The following is a 23,540-nucleotide window of genomic DNA, read 5'->3' as shown; positions in this document are numbered from 1 at the left end:
GCTCTTTTATACGCTCCGGCAGGCTCAGCCGCCCACTGACAGCTCTTTGAATTTCCCACCGGAGGATTAGCCAATCCCCGGCGGGTGCCCATATAAGGACATAACACTCCTCCCCACTTAGTCTGAAAAATGTCCATCACAGTTAATATACGTGACAAAGTCACGCAAGTAGGCGGGGCGCCTGCTTGCCTGAGATGACCTGCGCAGTTCAGTCTGAGCTTCGCCGCCGGCCTGTGCAGGCGAAGCTCCTGTCCCTCCCGGCTCCCCGGTGGGGGTGGCCGGGGCTCCGGCCGTCGAGTGTGCGGGATCCGTCCCAGCACCTCTGGCCGCAACATCTGGAAGTTCGTGCTGGAGTCGCTGGTCCTTCCCTCGCCTGGAAAGTCTGGAACCTCGTGGCTGGACATCGCTGCTGTCCGGTGGGTGCCGTCCGAAACCCGGTAAGTCCGTTGGTGTTTCGTTGGGCTTCCGTGGCTCCCGTCGCTGTCGCTGTCCAGCGTGGTCAACCTCGCCGGGGTGGTGTTCGTCTCTGCGGCTGGGTTGGTGCTGGTTGGCTTCGCAGGGTTGGTGCGGGCCGACCTCGCTGGGGTGGTGCTGTTCGATCTGGTCTGGGTGGTGTGCGCCTCCCTTGCTGGAGTGGTGTTGGTCGACCTTACAGGGTTGGTGTTGGTCGACCCGGTCTGGATGCTGGTTGGGGTCTCCCTTGCCGGTCGGTTGCTGGCCGGCTCGGGTTGCGTGTTGTGCGCCTCCCCCGTGTGGTTGTCCCCGGTCTACTTGCCTGGAGCGTCGGTCTCCCTGGCAGGGCTGTTGTTGGTACTCGTCGCTGGAGGGGTGCGATTCTCCCTCCCTGGGTGGGTCCCGGTCTACCCCTCGACTGTTGTGGCGGTCCCTCTCCATGGAGTGGCGGATGCCCACCTTGCTGGGTTGGTGATGCCATCCCTCTTGTGACAGGTCCCGGTCTACTGCTCTGGATCGCCGATGGGTGAGTGCATGGTAATGAGCTTGGCCGGCCTCGTCAGGGTGTCGGTGGTCTGCCTCGCCTGGGTGTTGTAGGCCTGCCTCGTCGGGGTGTCGCAGGCCTACCTCGCCGGGGTGTTGTAGGCCTACCTCGTTGGGGTGTTGTAGGCCTACCTCGTCGGAGTGTGGTAGGCCTACCTCGTCAGGCTGGTTTCCTTCCGATCCCCTCCACCTTTTCCGGAGCTGGTCGATGTGACGTCTACAGACCTGTCCATCTTCCAGCTCGACTCGGTAGGACTTCGGGCCGGTTGTGCTCTCTATTCTCCCCTTTAGCCACTTCGGAGAGCCGTTGAAGTTAAGCGCAAACACCGGGTCTCCTATGGCGAAGGCGCGGAGCGGCCGGCTGGCCGTTGCTGTCACTTCGGGGTTGTACTGGGGGTGCAGCCGGTCCAGGGGTGACCTCAGGCGTCTGCCCATCAGTAGCTCAGCTGGGCTCTTCTTGGTGGTGGCATGCGGGGTGATGTGTTGTGTAAGGAGGAAGTTGTCGATCCTCTCTTGCCAGTCGCCCGGACCCATCTTGGTGAGCGTCTCCTTGGTGAGTCTCACCATGCGTTCCGCTTGACCGTTTCCGGCTGGCCTGCAAAATGCGGTGAGGGCGTGGCGGATGCCCTGTCCCGCCAGGAACTCTTCCATGGCCTTGGATGTTAACTGTGGGCCATTGTCTGATACTAGGACATCTGGCAGCCCATGTGTTGCGAATAGGCGCCTGAGTGCCCTGATGGTGGCTTCGGAAGTGGTAGATGCCATGGGGATGACCTCTAGCCACTTGGAGAAAGCATCCACAACAATCAAGAGGTAGTGCCCCTGCATAGGACCCGCGAAGTCAATATGGATCCGTGCCCATGGGCTGCTGGGCATCTCCCACTCTGACACTGGGGCTTGGGCGGGGGCGGGACGTACCTCTTGGCACGGGTCACATCTGGCGACCCACTCTTCAATGTCCTTGTCCAGGGATGGCCACCAGACGTAACTCCGTGCCAGTCCTTTCATCCTTACGATGCCCGGGTGTCCGTTGTGGAGCGTCTCGAGCGTCTTCTTCTGTAAAGCGCTGGGAATCAGCACCCGGTCTCCCCATAGGATACAGCCTTTCATGGTGGACAGCTCCTGTTGCTTCCGTGCGAAAGGGCTGAACTTTTCTGCCGGTTTCTCTGCTGGCCAGCCTCGCAGGACCCAGGATCTCACTTGCCTGAGTATGGGGTCCCTCTGGGTATGGGTGGCCACATCTGCTGACGTCACTGGGCAGTCTCTGTCGGCGTCGATGTGGAGGAGGCTTATGGTGGGTGCGGGGTCTTCTACTGGCTCTTTGGATGGGCACCTACTCAGGGCATCTGCGTTCCCGATGGTCTTGCCGGGCTTGTGAATGAGTCTGTATGAATACCCGGCAAGGAAGATGGCCCAGCGTGTCATCCTGGGCGACATGTAGCCGGGTGTGGGTTTGTCACCCGCTAATAGTCCCAAAAGTGGCTTATGGTCAGTGATGACCGTGAAGTTCCGGCCATATAGGTACTCATGGAAGCGCTTGACTCCAGCCACAATGGCCAAGGCTTCCTTGTCCAGCTGACTGTAATTCCTCTCGGTGCTGGACATCGTTTTAGAGAAGTAGGCGATGGGTGCCTCTGATCCGTTGGGGAGCTGGTGACTGAGGACTGCGCCAATCCCATATGGTGAAGCGTCGCAGGTCAGCAGCAGGGGAGGCGTCTCGTGGTACTGGATCAGCACGCTGTCGGAGGATAGGAGCCCCTTGATGGTCTTGAAGGCGTTTTCTTCCTCTGTCCCCCATCTCCACGGAATTGCTTTCCCCAGCAATCGATGGAGTGGCTCAGCGGCTGTTGCCTTCTGTTTAAGGAACACCGCATAAAAATTTAGCAATCCCAAAAATGCCTGAAGCTCGGCTTTGTTTTTGGGGGCTGGAGCTTCGTGGATTGCCCTGACTTTAGCTTTGGTGGGGTGGATGCCGGTGCCATCTATGAGATAGCCCAGGAACTCGACCTCCTGGACCCCAATGATGCATTTGTCCCTCCTCACTCTCAAACCCTTCTCCTTGAAGTGCTGCAAAACTTGTTTAAGTCGCTCAAGTAGCTGGGTTTTAGAGTGCCCGGAGATCAACACATCATCAAAGTACAGCACCACCCCTGGAATGCCTTGGAGAAGGCGTTCCATCATTGATTGAAAAATGCCTGGGGCTGCGCTGACTCCGAATTGGAGGCGGTTGCACTTAAATGCGCCCCTATGGGTGACAATTGTTTGCGCCTCCGCAGTTTTTTCATCCACTGGCAATTGCTGGTAAGCCTGGGCCAGGTCCAGTTTTGCAAATATTGTCCCACTCCCAAGTGGATGCAGCAGATGTTGCACCACTGGGACTGGGTATGCGCTCTGAGACAGGGCCTTATTAATCGAACATTTATAGTCGGCGCAGATGCGCACAGATCCATCATGCTTCATGGGGGTCACAATGGGTGTCTCCCATGCTGCATGATCGATCGGTTCCAACACGCCCTGGGCTATCAGCTTATCTAGCTGAGCATCTACTTTGGGCCTCAGGGCAAACAGAACCCTGTGGGGCTTAAGCCTAATGGGGGTAATTGTCTTATCAAGATTAAAGGAAATGGGTTTCCCCACAAATTTCCCCAGTTTACCGTCGAAGACTTCCTTGAACTCTTCGAGGAGGGTGTCGAGTTCGTCCTGACGAATTTGGTTAACCCCTACTATCCCGAGCCCTAGTGGCTTGAACCACTCCACGCCTAGCAGGGTTGGGCGGTCGTGCTCGACGATGGTGATGGGGAGGTTGCCTTGGAATTCTTGGTAAGACACATGGAGCGAGGCTCTTCCCAGGACTCCGATGTGGTTTCCTCCGAAGTCCACCAGCCTGGAGCGCAGGGGTCTCAGGTCCCTCTTGCGGACGTCTGGCTTGATGCGTTTTAAGTTTTTCCAATCCATGATTGAGTAGATGGAGCCAGAGTCTACTTCCATGGAGCATGGGGTCCCTTCGAGCAGCACGGTCGCGTGGCACTTGGTGGCGGTGTCGGCGGCGTCGGAGAGGTGTATTGTGGTTTGGTGTACTGCTCTCCTCCGGTTCCCGTCGCTCTCACCCCATCTGGATTGGTAGGAGGACCGTTTGGATGCCCTCGCGTTGTCCTCCCGGTTTTCGCGAGGGCGGTGGCTGGAGGGCTCTGGGGCTGGTTCCTCAGCTCTGCATGCCTCTGCAATGTGCCCTCTCCTGTTGCAACGCCGGCAGGTTGCGTCTCTCCATTTGCAGCTGGCTCTGGCGTGGTCCCCTCTGCAGTTGGCACAGCACTCCCCCTTGTAACTTTTTTGGGCGGTTTCCCGCCTTGGGGGTCTGGATACCTTGTGTACGGTGGATTCCTCCTCCGACTCTGATCCAGCTGTGGAATCCTCGGTTGATGATTGCGTTGTGGAGCGAATCTTGTGGATTCCCTTTGCTCTGCTTACTGCGGCAGCCGCTTTCTCCGAGATTTCGGATGCGGTGGCTTCCTCCACCACATCCTTGAGCACGAGTTTCTTCCTGCTCAGGAATTTCTTTTGCAGGCCTCTGTCCCTCATGCCGAAAACCACGCGGTCAGCGATGGCGTTGTCCACGTGGTCGAACTCACAGCTGGCTGCGATTTGGCGCAGGGCAGCCACGAATTCTTTGATGGTCTCACCTTCCTTTTGATCCCTCTGATGGAAGGTGAAACGGTTCGCCACTGGTGTTCCAGTTGGGGCATAGTGCTCTTCCAGGATCTGCAGCAGGTCCGTCCATGGCACTTCTTCGATGTCTCGTGGTGCTACGAGATCGATTGCCATATCGAGGACTTCGGATCCGCAGTTGGCCAAGAAGATGTCCTTTTTTCAGTCATCATCGGCATCCCTGATGTTGTTTCCTCTCAGGTATTGCCGAAATTTGACCACGTAGGATTTCCACTTGTCCTTCCCTGGGCGGAATGGAGCAAGGGCTGGCAAAGTGACTTCAGCTGATGCCATGCCTCTGGAAATCCCTACAAAGTGACTCAGATGCTCAGTGACTTAGCTCTATGAGGTTGGCTTGCGCCACGAGGTTCGTCGCTTGGTTCTAGTCCTTCGTCGCCAGTGTTAGATCGGCGCAGGGAAAGCAAGACGCGACCAGCTCTGGTCCAGTTCAGTACTTTATTCAAGCACAGGAAAAAGACGAGCGGCTGGGCTGCCGGAGCTCTTTTATATGCTCCGGCAGGCTCAGCCGCCCACTGACAGCTCTTTGAATTTCCCGCCGGAGGATTAGCCAATCCCCGGCGGGTGCCCATATAAGGACATAACAGTGCACACCTCACTTGTTTAGGGGACAGTTTTCAGGGGGTTTTCAGCACTTCCAAATTTTTATGATCAGTCCAGACCTCGTTCCTTGCCACCTCCCAGGAAATTTTGCCATGTGAGTAACCCCCGTCTCACTGAATAAGCCTCTTTTCTATGCTCCACCTCCAACAGTTTTTTGAAAGTGTGTCATTGCCACATAAGATCTCAGTTCAGCAAAAGAGGAGGAATTGGAACTGGGACTGTCCAATGGGCATGGCACATCTCCCTTGGAATGTTTGTAGAGGCTAGGGGCTGAGGACAATGCATTCCCAGGCCCCTCAGGCATTGGGGGAGGTGGTCGACAGGATGGAGAGCTGTCTGCCCTCACAGACACAGGGGAGGATTGGCTGCAGACAGGCAGTGGTGTTGAGAGACAGTAGATACCCTCTAATGAGCAACTGATGCTCTCCCACTCAATGCAAGAGCACGGAGAGTAGAGCAGAGGCAAGTTCAAAGGAGGGCTGCAATGCTGCTTGGGAGAAGATTGCCCCACCCCTCCTCATAAGGATACCTGGTGTGGGTTAACTTAAGAAGAAGCTGGGGGGAGTTTGTCTTTGGTGGTGCAGTGGTTAGAATACATTATTGCAGGCTAATTCTGCTTACTGCCATCAGTTTAGCAGTTTAATTCTCACCAGCTCAAGGTCAGTAAAATGAAGACCCAGATTGTTAGGGGCAATATGTTGACTCTGTAAACTGCTTAGAGAGGGCTGTAAAGGACTGTGAAGTGGTATATGAGTCTAAGTGCTATTGCTATTGTCAGGAACAATTGTTAGTTTTGGCTTACACTCCCCCAGTTTTGGAAAAATTGATTCTTGATTCTGATTTCTGCCTGTGCCTTGCCTTTTGCCTCGTGGACTTGCTTTGCATTGTGGACTTGCCTTTTGCCTCATAGATTTGTCTTACACTGTGGATCTGTCTTGCCCTTTGACTCTGGACTTTGCCCTGTGAGCTTACATCTTGTCTTTGGACTTTCTCTCTGCCTTTGCAAACTGGTTTTGGTGCTTACTGGTTTTTATTTGGGGGACTGACAGTAGATGACTTCAGGAAGTGGGGTGGAGCCTTACTGGCCATTGTAGGGCTGTTTGTGATAGATTTTAAGAGAGCAATAAAGGACTCTATCATAGTCTGTCTCTGTCTAGGTGACCTGGGTCATAACACAGTGTAAGTGCAAGATTGCAAGCATCCCTAGTTACAAGGGAAGTGGACTTTAGGGTTTCTTTCAATTTAAATGCTTCGCGCAGTTTTCACTCAGATCTTGCCTGAATGAAATGTAGTCACTTCTTTCCCAGTAAAAGTATCTGTTCTGTAAGTCTATAGAGTGAAGGGTTTTTCTTTCCTAGGATTTGAGTAGAGGCAGCCCTGACACTAGGTGCTACAATAAAACTTATGGTTTCCACATGGGTTCTGATTTTCATTTCCACGGGTCACGAAACTAGCAGGACCACCCCCACCAATAAGCCGTCTAACTATGTTTAAACTAAACCTTTAGTTTATAGAGTCTCAGTCTCTCCACCATGTTGAGGCTAATGAGTCACTGGGTGCACCCAGAGGGTAGCAGGGCTGCTAATATTCCGTTTCGCCCCCAAAAAGCCTCTTTTAGTTCCACCTTCACTCTAGGCATCTCAAGACCCAACATTGGTCTTGAGATGCCACTTGCCAGTGGATTGTCATTGCTGCTGCCACTCTCTCCAGTCGGATCCTGGTTCTTCTCCGGAACCTCCTCCCCTTCACTGGATGACAGGGAGATCTCCACAATTTCATCCCCTTTTTGCGTAGCAATTTTGGGCTTGGTAGCAGGTTTCCCACACTTTGGTGGAGTGTTCTGGGATGCCGGTGTTGGTCATGAGCTTGCACAGTCATTTGCCCAATGTTGTCAGATCCCTATAAGTGATACTGCCATTCAATTGGGAGAAGGGGGAGACTTGGATTCCATTTACTAGCATTGCCTGTGTCAACAGATATTTTACAACATATCCTGGTGCCAAAGAGCCCTGAGATCCGCTTAACGTTGAGGAATGTTTATGACAGCCATGTTGTTGTGACCCCAACTCCCGAGCCTGTCCTAACAGAGGAAGGGGACTCAGAAGGTGATGGGGAGGAACTGACAAGGCCTCCCTCTCCAGGACCCTCCTCTCTGGCAATGCCTCAGGTTCCATCCGAAGGCCAAGAGGAACAGCCTGGGATATGCCAGGAGGAAAGCATATCAGAACAACAACAGATAGGGAGCGAGGATGATGAATCCTGGCTTGATCCCAGGAAGAGTCGGAGGGAGAAGCGTGCACAGCAACGAAAGAGGCATGGGAGGGCCAGAGATTGAACTGAGTCACTGAGCCACACCCCACAAAGAATAAAAGTGGGTGTGATTGTTCTTCAGGCTTTGTGATGGTCAAAGTTAAAAACCTGAGAGTCACATCGCATTACCTGAAATCTGGATTGGACCTTGGCCAATTCTGGCTTCGTGGATTACTTTTTGCTACTGAATTGGACTGAGGAGAAATTCTCTCTTGCTGACTGTGAGTGAAAACAGACTTGGCAGGCATTTCGCAGTTTACTGCCAAAACTCTTATCTGCAAGGGTTTCTAGTCTGATTGCTTAATAAAATCTTGGCAGGCGTGCCTGGTTGTGTGTTTGCTGTGTGGGGAAGGGGGACAGAACACATGTGGGCTATTTCACTTTAAAGGATAAGGGAGAAACGATGTGAATTGTCAGCCTCCAGCTTTATATTGCTTGCTTGCTCGGCTGCCATTGTAATGGGGGGAGGGGGAGCTGTCTGGATGTTGGCGGGGTGGGGAAGTGAGCTGGTGGAGTAAACGGGAGAAACTTTTCCTCAGTGTTTCTCTGCAGTGGGAGGTGCACTGATAACCACTCAAGGTCAACTGTCGTGGCATACCAGGAGGATGGAGCCATCGGAAGCTGCACCCCACATGACCCTTTGGGGGGATGTGGATTGGATAATCCTGACTGGACGATTGAGGGGAGGGTTTTAAGGATGTTTTCTAAATGTGATTTTCGCGCCTATTGCCTCAGAACATGCTTTTCTTTGGTTGCATTCAGTTCATACTCAGTAAAAGTACCTTTCTCTATGAAAATGGAGTCGGGGTTTTCCTTTTGAGTGTTGAAAGAAGGCATACATGACATTAAGCAAGGTCTGCAATTAACAGCCATCCCAGAAAACTACCATGAGGGCTGAGCAAAAAATGTCTGACCAAGACAACACCCAGGAGGATATGGGAGCTGCTGGTTCTGCAACCTCTCTGTTACACCCCGGCTGGGAGGCTTCGGAGTGGATGGCTGCTTTACAGCTTGAGGAAAAGGCGGAGAGAGCTAAATGGTCGCTGGGCATGGGAAGGTTACCAGAGCTGGAGAAGACCCCCTCAAGGAGTAACAACTACCAGACGCTGAGGCGGAGATGCTGCCTGGCAGAAGAGCAGAAAGAAAATCTTCTGATCACCCAGGCTTTGCAACTACTGAGAGAGGCTTGTGAGAGTCATAGAGCCCCTGAAAGGTATGGATTGCCTGCCCAGGGGTTGCCTGCCGGGGGGAGGATGAACGCCCCATGGGTGAAATGGAGGCTGCTGCTTGTGTGGAAGAGAGAGCCCAAGCCCAGGAAGAGGCAGCTCAGGTCTCTGGAACTCAAGCGGCTGCTGCTATCCAGGGGCCCCCTGCTGGGCAGGCCTTGCCACAAAGGTATAAAAAGCCCAAAATTCCCTTGCTATCAGTAAGATATGGGGGAGATCCAAAAGGACTGGGATTCTTTTTAACCCAAGTGTGGAACCACATGCAAGACTGGGGGGAGGATTTCCCCCTAGATGCTGCAGCATGAGGTGTGTTACCAGGGCCGTGGAGGGGGTGGTAGCTGAGTGGATGGTGGGACTCCATAATGAAGATTCCCCGCTGATGAGAAATTATGACCAGTTCATGGCAGCCCTCAGAGGACCCATTATCTGAGCAAAGGGCGAGAATTAGAATGAAGTCCATATATCAGGGGTGGTGATCACTGGTGGAGTACATGCAGGAGTTCTGCAAGCTGGTGCCCTATGTGAGAGGGTGGTCAGAAGTAGCCCTGCTGGAAAGCTATAAGGATGGCCTTAATGAGGATGTCTACAGGGATTGCTGCTCCTGAGGGGCCCCTAGGGATCTGCAAAGTTGGTACATGCTGGCCGGTGACATGGAGATCTACTTGGCCAGAGATCGTTTCCGCTGTGGGCGCACCTGGAGCCAACCACCCTCCTCATCCCACAAGGGGGCTCCAAGACCTGCAGTCTCCAAGCCGAAGTCCACCATGTGCTTCAGATGTGGAAAGGAGGGGCACTGAGCGGCTGAGTGTTTCTCTAAGCCTGGACCCAAGGCGACCCCTAGTGGAGGGAAGAAAGCTGACAAAACACCCACAAAACCCCGCAAAACTGCCCTAAAAAGAGTAGAAGTCGTTGAGTTCACTTCCCTGAAACAGGGTGAGTTGGAAACTCTGACCCTCACCGATGACAGCGAAACCGAAACCAATTCTGATGAGGACCTCCTGGTAAGTCAGAATGGGGGACCCATGACCATTCCAGTAGAACTAAAGATACCATCCACCGGGGCCCACAGGAAGATGCTAGCCCTTCTAGATTTGGGATGCACCAGGTGTGACATCAGCCCTGAGATTGTGGAAGAGATGGGTCTAAGACTAAAAATGATGAAAAGGCCCATTGCATTCTGTCAGCTAGACGGGTTGGTAGCTGGGGGGGGGGGCATCCCATTTTGTAACTGAACCGATTGAGATGAGGATGGGGGATCACCAAGAAACTCTGAGCCTTATTGTGGCCCCTGGCATGGAACGACCCCTCCTATTTGGGCTGCCCTGGCTCCAAAAATGGAACCTGTGCATAAATTGGAAGATGGGCGTGTTGCGCATCCGTTCTAACCAGCAAGGGACTAAACCAGCTATGGTAAACCCAAGACCAAGGCAGGTGTTGCAATGGTCAGCCCAATGCCAAAGTGCGTTCGAGCAATTGAAATATCTCTTCACCAGAGAACCATTACTCAAGCATCCTGATCTGTCACGTGAGTTCATCATTCAGGCTGATGCCAGCGACGTTGCTGTGGGAGCAGTGTTGTTGCAAAAGGATGAGCAGAATCAATTACGTCCTTGTGCTTATACCTCACGCAAATTGAACACCACGGAGAGGGGGTGGGCGATTTGGGAAAAAGAAGCTTTCGCCGTCCGATGGGCATTGAAGTGTGAACAGACCATAAAATCTAGAAGCGTTGCAAACGCCTAGGCATCTATCTCCAAAACAGCTACGCTGGGCACAATATTTTCAAAGGTTTTCCTTTAAACTCAAATATGTACCAGCAGGGAAGAATTTCCTTGCTGACGCGCTATCACGTATGCCACAATACAATAGCAAGCGCGAAGAAGTAGTGGAATCCCTTATACCGCCCATTGGGACTGGACAACCTGTTGCAGCAGCGCTACGAAAAGAATCGTCTTTCTTAATGGACCTATGAATGGCTATCTAACAGGACACGTGGTTAACCCAAAACCAGACATCGGTAGTCCTACGAGATGGATTGGGGTGGAGTGGGGATCGGTTGTACATTCCAGAACCACTCCGAGCGACAGTCCTACGACGATGTCATGATGCCAAACCAGCAGGTCACTATGGTTTCCTTAAAACTCTTCACCTGATCAGATGTCAGTTTTGGTGGCCACGGATGCGTGGTGAAATTGAATGATACGTGAAAGAGTGCCCCACATGTGTGGCAGCAAAACCATGGTCAGGGAAGCCGATTGGGCATTTGCAGCCAGTGGCTGATCCTAGTCATCCATGGGAGGAGGTAGCGATGGACTTTATAGTGGACCTCCCTTCTAGCAATAGATATACCATCATCTGGACGGTAGTGGACCTATTTTCGAACCAAGCGCACTTCATACTGTGTCGAGGTTTACTGTCTGCTCGATGGTTGAGACATGTTCATCCAACATATTTACCGTCTTCTTGGAGTCCCGAAGCGAATTATATCAGATCGGGGTGTCCAGTTCACCGCTCGATTCTGAAGATCTTTCATTCACCAGATAGGATCTACCCAGGGGTTAAGTTCAGCCTTCCATCCCAGTACTAACGGGGCCGCAGAATGGACTAATGCCACAGTGGAACGTTATCTCCGTTGTTATGTTTCTTATCAACAAACTGACTGGTCTGCTTTGATCCCGTTAGCTGAAGTCGCATACAATAACATCAGCCATCGTAGTACGGGCTTTTCTCCTTTCCAAATCATCTACGGGTGTCAGGTATACTTCCTTCAAAATCCAGGAAAGAAAAACCCAAACTCCATAATTTTAAAGAGATTAGTACTTTTACTGAATATACTTCGCCCCCTTAACTGGTCCCCCCCCCCGTTTCTTATGGCAGCTGAAGCAGGCAAAGCTGAGGCTGACATTCGGCCCCTCTTGCAGAAGAGACGTTATTCCTAGATAAGAGGAAGGAAAAGAGAGAGAAACAGAATATATACAATAATTATGGTTTATCTGGGTATTTGGTATAGAATTGCTGTACTTTCTTGGGAGCTCAGACATCCCGTTTATTCACCCATTCAGCCTGAGACAAAGGGAAATGTTTCCAGGCTATCAGATATTGGACTTTACCATGGTGTTTCCTAGAGTCCAAAATTTCCTTAACTTCAAAATGTTGCTCCCCCTCTATGAGAATGGGAACTGGAGGGGTGCTTTGGTCAGCCCTTAGGGGAGACGAGTGTTCAGGTTTTAATAAATTAACATGAAATACAGGATGTATACGTCTCAACGTTTTTGGCAATTCCAATTCAACTGTTACTGGATTAATCAGCCTAATCACACGAAATGGTCCCACATACTTAGGGCCTAGCTTTTTTGACTTCTGGGTAGTCTGTAAGTATTTAGTAGACAAATAGACTATCACCCACTTTATAAATGTGAGCTGGGGACCTTTTCTTATCGGCTTGCACCTTATGGGCCCGGTGTGCCTCATCTAATGCCTTCCGAGTTACTGCCCATGTGCTCTTTAATTGTTCAATCCAATCCATCAAAGAGGGATTCTGGGGATCATCTTGTGGTAGCTCAGGAATGGGTACGAAATCCTGGCCCGACGCGACCTTAAAAGGAGTGAAACCGGTGCTACTGTGTATGGAATTATTATATGCCACTTCTGCAAATGGCAACAAGTCTACCCAATTGTCTTGCTGGTAATTTACATAACACCTCAGGTATTGTTCTAGAACCCCATTGGTTCTTTCACAGGCCCCATTTGTCTGAGGGTGGTGACTGGAACTCAGCCCCTGGGCGGAGCCTATCAACTTCAAAAACTCTTTCCAGAAATTGGAAGTAAATTGCACACCCCTGTCAGAAATTATTCTTTTTGGAGATCCATGTAGTCGGTAAATCTGCCGAATAAATAGTTTTGCAAGGGTTTTTGCTGAAGGGATCTTTGAGCAAGGGATGAAATGTACTTGTTTGGAAAACAAATCAGTTACTACCCAAATGACAGTGCAGCCTTCACTCTCTGGTAAGTCCACAATAAAATCCATAGATATTTCCTTTCATGGGGCATTCAGTCTGGCCACGCCTTGCAGTAATCCAGGGGGTTTTCCTGGAGGTCTTTTAGCCGAGGCACATACTGGACAGCTAGCCACATATGCCTCTATGTCCTTTTTGAGTGCAGGCCACCAAAATTGCCTTTTAACAAGATGTAGAGTCTTGACAAACACAAAGTGTCCTGCAGCCTTGGCATCATGGGCATATTTCAATACGGTTGTTCTTAATGTGGTCGGAACATACAATTTCGATCCAACCCAAGCTAGTCCGTCACGAAGTGTGCATTCATTCGAGTGGTTCTTAAACCACTCGTCAGTTTCTAGCGCTTTTTGCAGTTTTTCAAGTAAATCTCCCGAGAGATCTGGTTCGGTTTTTTCCTGCGCTCTGGTAGTAGCAGGTGTAGCCAATTGTGTCGAGGGGATCATAGGTTAAACCACCTCCTTCTTGATGCTGTTGTACTGAGGCAATCTGGAAAGTGCGTCCGCCATGAAGTTCTTTCCACCAGGAAGGTAACGTAGGGTGAAATTGAAATGATTGAAATGTTGGGCCCAACGAGTCTGTTTTGGTGATAGTTTGCGTGGTGTTTTTAATGCCTCTAAATTCTTGTGATCAGTCCAAACTTCGAAAGGGTGCTTCGCTCCTTCTAAAAATTGTCTCCATATTAATAGCGCCCATCTAACTGCAAAAGCCTCTTTCTCCCATATGGCCCATCTCCTTTCCATTTCTGATAATTTACAGGACGTGTAGGCACAGGGTTGTAATATCCCGTTTTCATTCTTTTGCAAGAGTATTGCTCCTACAGCTACGTCACTGGCGTACTACAAAAGGTTGTTCCCTGTCTGGGTGTTTGAGCACTGGTTCAGCCGCAAACAGGCGTTTCAGTTTTTCAAAAGCGGCTTGACAGTCCATAGTCCATTCTAGTGGTTTCAAGGGTTTTGGCTTTACTTCCCCTTTCGTTTTTAGCAAGTCTGTAATTGGTAGTGCGATTTTCGTGAAAGAGGGGATAAATTGTCTATAAAAGTTAGCAAACCCCAAGAAGCTCTGTAACTGTTTACGGGTGCGTGGTGCGGCCCATTCCAACACTGCCCAGACCTTTTCAGGGTCCATCTCTATTCCCTCATACGATATACGATATCCAAGATAGTCGATTTTGTCTTGGTGGAATTCACATTTAGAAAGTTTGGCATAGAGTTCAGCCGCTCTGAGTTTCTTCAAGACCGTCCGCACCAACTTTACATGGTCGGCCATGTTGTCAGAATAGATCAGAATGTCATCCAAATAGACCAACACCCCCTTATACAGGTGCTCATGCAATACTTCGTTGATCAACTGCATGAATACAGCAGGGGCTCCCTGTAGTCCAAAAGGGAGCACTCTGAACTGGAAGCATCCCAGTGGGCAATTAAATGCTGTTTTCCATTCATCCCCCTCTTTTATTCTCACTCGGTAGTATGCCTCTCTTAAATCAAGTTTGGTGAAAATTTTCCCCTTCCCTAAATGGGCTAACATGTCCTTCATGAGTGGGAGGGGTTAGACATTTTCTACGCAAATCGCGTTGATATTTCTATAATCGACCACCAAACGAAAGGATCCATCTTTCTTTTCGCGGAACATTACTGGCGCCGCCACCTTGGGTTTGGCTCATTCGATGAATCCCTGTTCTAGGTTCTTGTCAATAAAATTTCGCAATTCCCCCAATTCTCGAGGTGTCATGGGGTAAATTTTTGGTTTGGGAAGCTTCACCCCAGGGAGTATTTCAATGGTGCAGTCAGTAGCCCTGTGGGGAGGCAGAGCATCCGATGCCTTTTTGCTAAAGACTTCCTTGAGATCCCAATATTCCTTTGGAATCTTCTCTTCTCCCTCAATATAGTCAATGGCTACTGCCGCCCTTTCTGGTTTTATGTCATCCCTCGGCGGGGGGGGGGGCTTCCTTCCCTGGAGTCGGTTCTGCCGTGCGGATGAGCAGGACCCCCGTCTTCCAATTTACCCGTGGGTTCCATTTTCGAAGCCAGGGCAGTCCTAAAATGAGGGGTCTCTCCATACCAGGGGCACAATAAATCTGAGATTCTCTACATGATTCCCCAACTGCAATTCAAGGGGTTCAGTCATAAAGCTAGCTGGGCCCCCTCCTTCAATCGACCCGTCTAATTGACAGAATGCAATGGGTCTTTTTAAAGTTTTTAGTCTCAGTCCCATTTCCTCCACCACCTTGGGGCTAATTATGCACCTAGTGCACCCCGAGTCCAATAGGGCTAACATTTGTGCGTGGGCCCCTGTGGATGGCACCCTTACTTCTACGGGGATGAGCAAGGGTTCTTCCATGTGACACCCGATCGTCGGTGTTGGAGTCGGAGTCTGTCCTGCTGTCATCATGGTTGGTCAGAGTTCCCAACTCACCCTGGTTTCAGGGAGCGAACTCAACAACTTCTCCTTTCAGGGCGGTGCCGCGGGTTTTGGCGGGTATTTTGTCGCCTTTCTTCGGCCCGGCCCCGGCAGCTTTTGGCAGTGGCTTGGAGAAGCATTCGGCAGCCCGGTGTCCTTCTTTCCCACATTTGAAACAGGGGAAGGGCTTTGACTTGGGTTTGAATTCGGTCTTCCCCCCAGCCATCTTTGGCGCCCCCTTATGGTGGAAAGAAGATGTCTTGTCTCCCATACGCCCTCCTCGGAGTTCGTTCCGTCTCAGTTCGATCTCCACATCCTCAGCTACTATGTACCATCTCTGCAAATCTTCGGGGACCCCCATGCTTCTACAGTCTCGATATATCTCTTCATTCAAACCATCTTTGAAACTCTCCAAAAGAGCCATTTCTGACCAGCCTGTCATATAGGGTGCCAGTTCATGAAACTCTTGGATATACTCTGCCACCGGTCTCCGGCCCTGCTGGATGCTCTTCATCTTGAGTCTCGCCTTTCGTTCAGCTAAATGGTCTTCAAAACGCCTCCTAAGGGCCCCCATGAACTGGTTGTAATTTCTCAGCAAGATGGTGGAGAACCACCATCCACTCAGCGGCTACTCCCTCTAAGGCGTTCGTGACACTTCTCACTCTGGCAGCATCTGATACGTAGTCCTCCCCCCAATCCTGCATGTGGTTCCACACTTGGGTCAGGAAAAATCCCAAGGTTTTAAGATTTCCATCATACTTCCCAGGAAGGGGGGGTTTTTGGCTTTTTATGTCTGCGAGGGGGGGCTGCAAGGCTGGGGTTCTCTGGCTGGCTGCATCTCTCCCTTGACCTGCCAAAGCCTGGGATGTTTCTTCCTCAAAATCTTCCTCTCCCCCACAGGCTGTCTCTTCTGGCTCCCCCCTGGGGACTTCTCCCCCCTTCTCCACAGGAATTCCAAAAGACTCACGGTTTTTTCTGCTTTCTTCCACATCACGAATAAGCTGCAAGGCTTGTTCCATCATGAGATGTTCCTTTTGCTCCTGCATCCACACTGCCTCTTTTTTACGGGGTCTGGAAGTCGTCACTCCCCGGGGGTTCTCCCCCCAGTCCGGTAGCCTCCCCACTCCTTTCAACCATCTGGCTTCCTCCAGCTCTAATCGGAGTCTTTCCAACCATTCCGCATTCTCCTTCTCCGCTTGGAGGGCGGCTACAGTTGAACTCGCTGCCCCCATTTGCTCTCCTCCGTCACTCTCTCGATCTGACATAATTTGGATTTACAGTCCCCTCGGTTTTTGTCCGGGATGACTGCATGTGACTTCCAGCTTAATGTCAGGTGTGCTTCCTTCAATATCCAGGAAACAAAAACCCAAACTCCATAATTTTAAAGAGATTAGTACTTTTACTGAATATGAAATGATCACAACCCAGGTAAAGCTGGAAGTGAGCAAAACGCGCGAAATAGCATCTAGTAAGCTTCTCCCCCCCCCGTGCCAATTGACCATCATCCAATCCAAAGGTCTCCCAAAGGTCAGGTGGCATCACGTCTGGCAACGTCATTCATCAGGAATGTAGGGCAGTTGGTCAGCCGGCCCCTTTGGAGATTCACTTTCGTTTCTTGGAAAGACACCTCCTACAATGGAAAAACACCTCCTGCAATCTTCCCCCCCTTCGCCCCCTTAACTGGTCCCTCCCCCCCATTTCTTATGGCAGCTGAAGCAGGCAAAGCTGAGGCTGACAACGGGAGAGAATTCCCTGCCATACCTGAAGTAGAACCTCCGGCTACAGATGTAGCTATGCTTTCCGGCTGGGCAGACAAAATCCGACAAACGTGGCCAGAGGTTAAGGCTGCTCTACAAAAAGCAGCGAGTGAATACAAACTGTATATTGATAAAAAAAGAGCAGATCCAAAACCATTTTCAGTGGGGGATCAAGTTTATTTATCAACCAAATATTTAAAACTACGGTTGCCTAGTAAGAAATTAGGACCCAAATATATAGGTCCTTTCCCTATAACACGCGTGATCAACCCCGTCACTGTAGTGCTCAAATTACCTTCACTGTTTAGGAAAAGTACACCCTGTTTTTCATAGCAGCCTTCTAAAGCCCGTCAGTGGGGATAGAGCTATGACTCAGCCTGACCCACCAGAACCAAGCCATACCAACCAGTATGAGATAGATAAAGTGTTAGATTCCCGACTACGCAGGGGCAGGCTGCAGTACTTAGTACGTTGGAAAGGTTATCCATTAGCACAAGCGTCTTGGGTGGCAGCCCCAGACGTCCATGCCGACCGGTTAATCCATTGGTATCATCGCCAGCATCCAGATAAACCGGGACCCAGTGGGTAGAGTATCTTCTGTAACTAATATCTCTGTTTCACCTCCTGCAGGTGGACTCCTGGTAGAGGGGAGCCGCCTTTCGAGCCCCGGGTGGGTCTCGCCATTGTTGGGGAGGAAGATGAGAAGGGGCCGAGCGGCTGTAAACTCTGGTGACGTGCTCCCAGCTGTTTGGAGGGACCTTGCCGCTCAAGCACAAAAGAAACGAACGCTTTCATCGGAACTCGGTGGAGCATAAAGCTTGTGAATGGCACCTCCTTGTGACGTAACAGAAGCGCGCCCTATCGTCGAGCAAGCTAGTGGGAAGGGGTGTGTGGTGTTAACTGTTTGATTGCCAAATGGTAAATTGCTTGTTACTAAGTGTACAGCGGCTGCGTGTCGCACTAACTTTAAACGTCGATGCCGGCTAGTGCCTTACTCCTGCCTGTGTTGCTGTGCTTAACCTGATTAAAGACGCTGCAAACCGCTTCGTTTCCTTCTGGTTGTTGTTTGCTTCCAGAGCGGTTGGGTGGACAAGCCGAGACCTGCCTTGAAAAAGGCGGTGGTGAGGCCCCTCCTCAAGAAGCCTTCTCTGGATCCGGCTGTTTTGGCAAATTACCGTCCTGTCTCCAACCTTCACTTTGTGGCGAAGGTTGTTGAGAGTGTGGTTGCGCAACAGCTCCCACAGTACCTGGATGAAACTGTCTATCTGGATCCGTTCCAGTCTGGCTTCAGGCCTGGGCACAGCACGGAAACAGCATTGGTCGCGTTGTTTGATGATCTCTGGAGGGCTCGGGACAAGAGATGTTCCTCTGTTCTGGTCCTATTAGATCTCTCAGCGGCTTTTGATACCATCGACCATGGTATCATGCTGCGCCGGCTGGATGGGTTGGGAGTGGGAGGCACTGTCCTACGGTGGTTCTCCTCCTATCTCTCCGACTGGTCACAGTCCATGTTGGCTGTGGAGCAGAGGTCGACCTCAAGGCACCTTGTTTGTGGGGCGCCACAAGGATCGGTCCTCTTGCCGCTCCTGTTCAACATTTATGTGAAGCCGCTGGGTGAGATCATCCGTGGATTTGGGGTGCAATGCCATCTGTACGCTGATGACACTCAGCTGTACATCTCCACCCCAGACCACCCCAATGATGCCCTTGAAGTGATGTCCCGGTACCTGGAGGCCATGCGGGTCTGGATGGGGAGGAACAGGCTCCGACTCAACCCTTCCAAGACTGAGTGGCTGTGGCTGCCGGCATCCCGATATAGCCAGCTGGTGCCATCGCTGGCTATTGGGGGCGAGTCATTGGCCCCCATCGAGAGGGCTCGTAACTTGGGCGTCCTCCTGGATGCACGGCTGTCTTTAGAAGAGCATACGACTGCCATGGCCAGGGGGGCTTTTTATTTATTTATTTATTTATTTATTCATTCATTTATTTATTTGTTTGTTTGTTTATTTATTTATTTATTTATTATATTTCTATGCTGCCTTTTTCCCGTAGGACTCAAGGTGGTGTACAGTCAAGAAAAATATAGACTGTATAACTTTTTATCAGGTTTGCCTGATATGCCAGTTGCGCCCTTTTCTGGATCGGGACTCCTTATGCATGGTCACTCATGCCCTCGTCACCTCTCGCCTGGACTACTGCAATGCTCTCTACATGGGGCTCCCCTTGAGGAGCACCCGAGGCTCCAGCTGGTCCAGAATGCAGCTGCACGGGTAATTATGGGGGTGACATGGCGCTCCCATGTAACACCTCTCCTGCACAAGCTGCACTGGCTTCTGGTGGTCTTCCGGGTGCGCTTCAAGGTATTGGTTCTCATCTTTAAAGTGCTCCATGGTTTAGGGCCCAGGTATTTACGAGACCACCTTCTGCCACTGATAACCTCCCACCGGCCAATCCGCTCCCACAGAAAGGGTCTCCTCAAGTTGCTGTCGGTCAAGCAATGTCAACTGATGACCCCCGGGGGAGAGCCTTCTCTGTGGAGGCACCCGCCCTCTGGAACAAGTTACCCCCAGGAATACGACTGATCCCGGACCTCCGTACTTTCCGCTGAGCTTTGAAGACCTTCTTATTTCAGCAAGCCGGGCTGGCTTAAAATTTTAATGGCCTATTTTATGGATAAAGGGTTTTAAAATTTGGGGAAGCCAAACTGATCTAATTCTGTTTTAATTTATTTTAATTTTTATACTGTATGTATTTTAATTTTGGCTGTTCACCACCCTGAGTCTTTCGGGAGAAGGGCGGTATACAAATTTAATAAACCTAACCTAACCTAACCTATACTTGTCTACAAAATTCCTGAAATCATTTCAACCATCAAAGAAATTAGGGCCAAATTTCATTGGACCTTTCCCCATCACTAGAATCATCAATCCAGTAGCTGTTGAACTACTCCTTTCAAAGACACTTAGGCAAGTCCACCCAGTATTCCATATTAGTTTACTCAAGCGAGAAGTAATCTCATCCCTCAGACCACCTACATCTACACCACCACTTCCCATCATGATTGAAGGTGAACAACACTTTGAAATCAAGGAAATCCTTGACTCTAGGATTTCCCAGAGGGAAAATCCAATACTTAGTTGCTTGGAAACATTTACCATCAGCACACAATGAATGGGTCGCTAAACACCACGTTAGGGCTCCAATCTTACTGAGAAAATTTCACTCCCAATACCCTAACAAACCTTGTTAATATACTGTCATGAAATCTTGTGTACATTTGTTTTTTTTTTCCAGGTGGACCCTTTTGTCTTCTAAGGAGGGTAGCATGTCAGATCCCTAAAAGTGATACTGCCATTCAATGGGAGGATGGGGGAGACTTGGATACGATTTGCTAGCATTGCCTGTGCCAGCAGATATTTTACAACATATATCCTGGTGCCAAAGAACCCTGAGATCCTCTTTACCTGGAGGAATTTTTATGATAGCCATGTGGGTTGTTTCACTTTAAAGAACAATGGTGGGAAAGCATGCTTGTTCGAGTTCTCAGGGAAACTAGGAAAGAAAACATCTTCACACTTGTGTATTGGCTAAAATCTGCATTCTGACTAAAAGGGAGGGGTCTCAACGGCTTTAATCCTATTTGTTTTGCCTAAGGGTATTCAGATCGTGCTTTAACTGGATGGCTTTCATTTCTGCTTAATAAAAGAATCCTTTTGAACAACCACATTTCAAGAGTTCGTGCTTTCTTAAATTGGAAGGAGAGGCAATCCTTACAAAGCCTCTGGGTGAGATAATCTGTCACCATGGGTTGACGTATCATTAGTACATAGGTGGTACTCTATATTTCTAACCCTAGTAACCCTGGTAATACTCTTGCTACCCTCTTGTGGTGCTTGGAGGTTCTGGGGATCTGGATGGGGGATTACATGCTTTGACTGAACCCTGTCAAGATTGAATGGCTTTGGGTGCTGGGGCTTCAAAACCCAGGAGTTTAACATCTGTAGTTTTGGATGGGGTTTCAGACAGACCCAACTAGGGGGTTCTCCTGGACTCATGGCTCCTGCTCAAGAGCAGGTGGCAGTCTCAGCTAGGAAAACTTTTGCAAAACTGTGTTGTGTGCCAGTTGCATTATTTCTTGGGTTGGGAATTATTTGTCAGCTGCCACCTTAATGCTTGTTTGTGATTCGCTTTTATATGGTGACAGACTGCCATGAACTATGGGGAGGGAGAAAGGCAAGGGGGAAAACAAAAGTGAATGTTTCAAGATCACTCGGCATACCAGTTGCATACTATTCTGTGCTTGGTCCGGCCATTATGAAAACATCCTGCCTGATGTGGTGGATGTGCCCCAGTGTTAAAATTTTTGGTATGAAACCAGAAGGTGGCTAGAAGAGATTACACTCCAAAAGACTGATTTCAAACCAGAGTTGTTTCTTCTAGGAATGATTGATAAGAAAATGGAGAAAAGTTTGTACTACATAACATTGCATACACTAACGGTGGCCAGAATTGCTCTGGTGCCAGTGTGGAAACAGATCAATACACCACCCAAAGAAATAGTAATTAAAAAGATCCTCAAATGTGCTGAAATGGAAAAAATGACAATGGAGATTAAAGAAAGAGATGATTCTGACTACTATAAAGTGTGGAATAGATTTTATACATGGCTAGAAAATAGAAATCAAAACAAGAAATAAGACTGTAAATTGAAATTTGATTAATTGGAATCTAAGAGTATTGAATACTGGTAAGGATAAAATATTGACTACTGTATGTTAATAAATAGGATGTAAGTATATATAACAATTTAGTTTATGAGAATGCTCAATATGGTTGCACAAGAATAAGAGAATGATTAGGAAGATTGAATTTAAAAGTAAAGATAATTGTCGATGCAGAAAGTTGTAAATGTTGTTATTTATGTTTTGTATTTTACTGTTTGGTGTATTTATTTTATTTTTATTTATTTTATATCAAATTTATATACCGCCCTTCTCCCTGAGGACTCAGGGCAGTGTACAGCCAAAGTAAAAACATAAACTACAAACATTAAAATACAATTAAAAAGATATATATATATTTGGCCCCATAATTAAAAGCAATGACAAAACAATTAAAAACATTTAAAAAAAATGTTAGGCCAGCCCGGCTTGCTGAAAAAAGAAAGTTTTAAGGGCACGGCGGAAGGCACCGAGGTCTTGGATTCTCCTTATCTCTGGGGGCAGCTGGTTCCAGAGGGTAGGTGCTCCCACAGAGAAGGCCCTCCCCCTGGGCGTCACCAGCCTACATTGTTTAGCTCTGAGAGGCCCTCTCTGTCGGAGCACACAGGTCGATGGGAGGCCGTCGGTAGCAGCAGGCAGTCTCGAAGATATCTAGGTCCTATGCCATGGAGCGCTTTAAAGGTGATAACCAACACCTTGAAGCGCACCCGGAAGACCACTGGGAGCCAGTACAGCTCAGGCAGGAGAGGAGTTGTATGGGAGCACCATGCAGCTGCCGTAACTACCCGCGCGGCCGCATTCTGGACCAGTTGGAGCCTCCGGGTGCCCTTCAAGGGGAGCCCCATGTAGAGAGCATTGCAGTAGTCCAGGCGAGAGGTGACGAGGGCATGAGTGACTGTGCACAGGGAATCCTGATCAAGAAAGGGCCGCAACTGGTGGATCAGGCGAACCTGATAAAAAGTCCCCCTGGCTACAGCCGTCAGATGTTCCTCCAAGGACAGCTGCGCATCCAGGAGGACTCCCAGATTGCGCGCCCTCTCCAAGGGGGCCAAAGACTTGCCCCCAATAGTCAGGGATGGAGTCAACTGACTATATCAGGATGCCGGGAATCACAGCCACTCAGTCTTGGAAGGGTTGAGCTTGAGCCTGTTTCTCCCCATCCAGATCCGCACAACCTCCAGGCACCGGGACATCACTTCAAGGGCATCGTTGGGGTGGCCTGGGGTGGAGATGTACAGCTGGGTGTCATCAGCATACTGATGGTACTGCACCCCAAAGCCACGGATGATCTCACCTAGCGGCTTCACATAAATGTTGAACAGAAGGGGCGAGAGGACCGACCCCTGAGGCACTCCATATATGAGAGGCCTCGAGGTCAACCTCTGGCCCCTCTGGCCCCTCTGCCAACACAAACTGCGACCGGTCTGAGAGAAAGGAGGAGAACCACCATAACATGGTGCCCCCCATCCCCAACTCTTCCAACCGGTGCAGCATGATACCATGGTCAATGGTATCAAAAGCCACTGAGAGATCTAACAGGGCCAGAACGGAGGAGCAACCTCTGTCCCGAGCCCTCCAGAGATCATCTACCAACGTGACCAATGCCGTTTCCGTGCTGTGCCCAGGCCTGAAAACTGACTGGAACGGATCTAGATAAGTCGTTTCCTCCAGGTACTGGAGAAACTGTCGTGCGACATGGTATGTGTAACATGGTAATGCTTCAACTCCTCTCATCTGCCCATCTTCCCCCATCTCTGCCCTTTTGGCCATTCAGCATTCTGCTACTTC

At 50.0% G+C, this 23,540-nt stretch overlaps 1 protein-coding gene across 1 annotated transcript in view; it reads right to left on the bottom strand.

The window, feature by feature from the left end:
• The window catches only part of LOC148116651 (arf-GAP with GTPase, ANK repeat and PH domain-containing protein 1-like), a 1,231,127-nt gene that overhangs the window by 909,035 nt on the left and 298,552 nt on the right, over window positions 1-23,540 (bottom strand). The window lies entirely within an intron of this gene.

Source organism: Pantherophis guttatus, chromosome 1 (assembly GCF_059756535.1).
Source record: "Pantherophis guttatus breed Tessera chromosome 1, ASM5975653v1, whole genome shotgun sequence".
NCBI classification, from domain to species: Eukaryota; Metazoa; Chordata; class Lepidosauria; order Squamata; family Colubridae; genus Pantherophis; species Pantherophis guttatus.
This window is presented reverse-complemented; position numbering and strand designations above follow the sequence as displayed.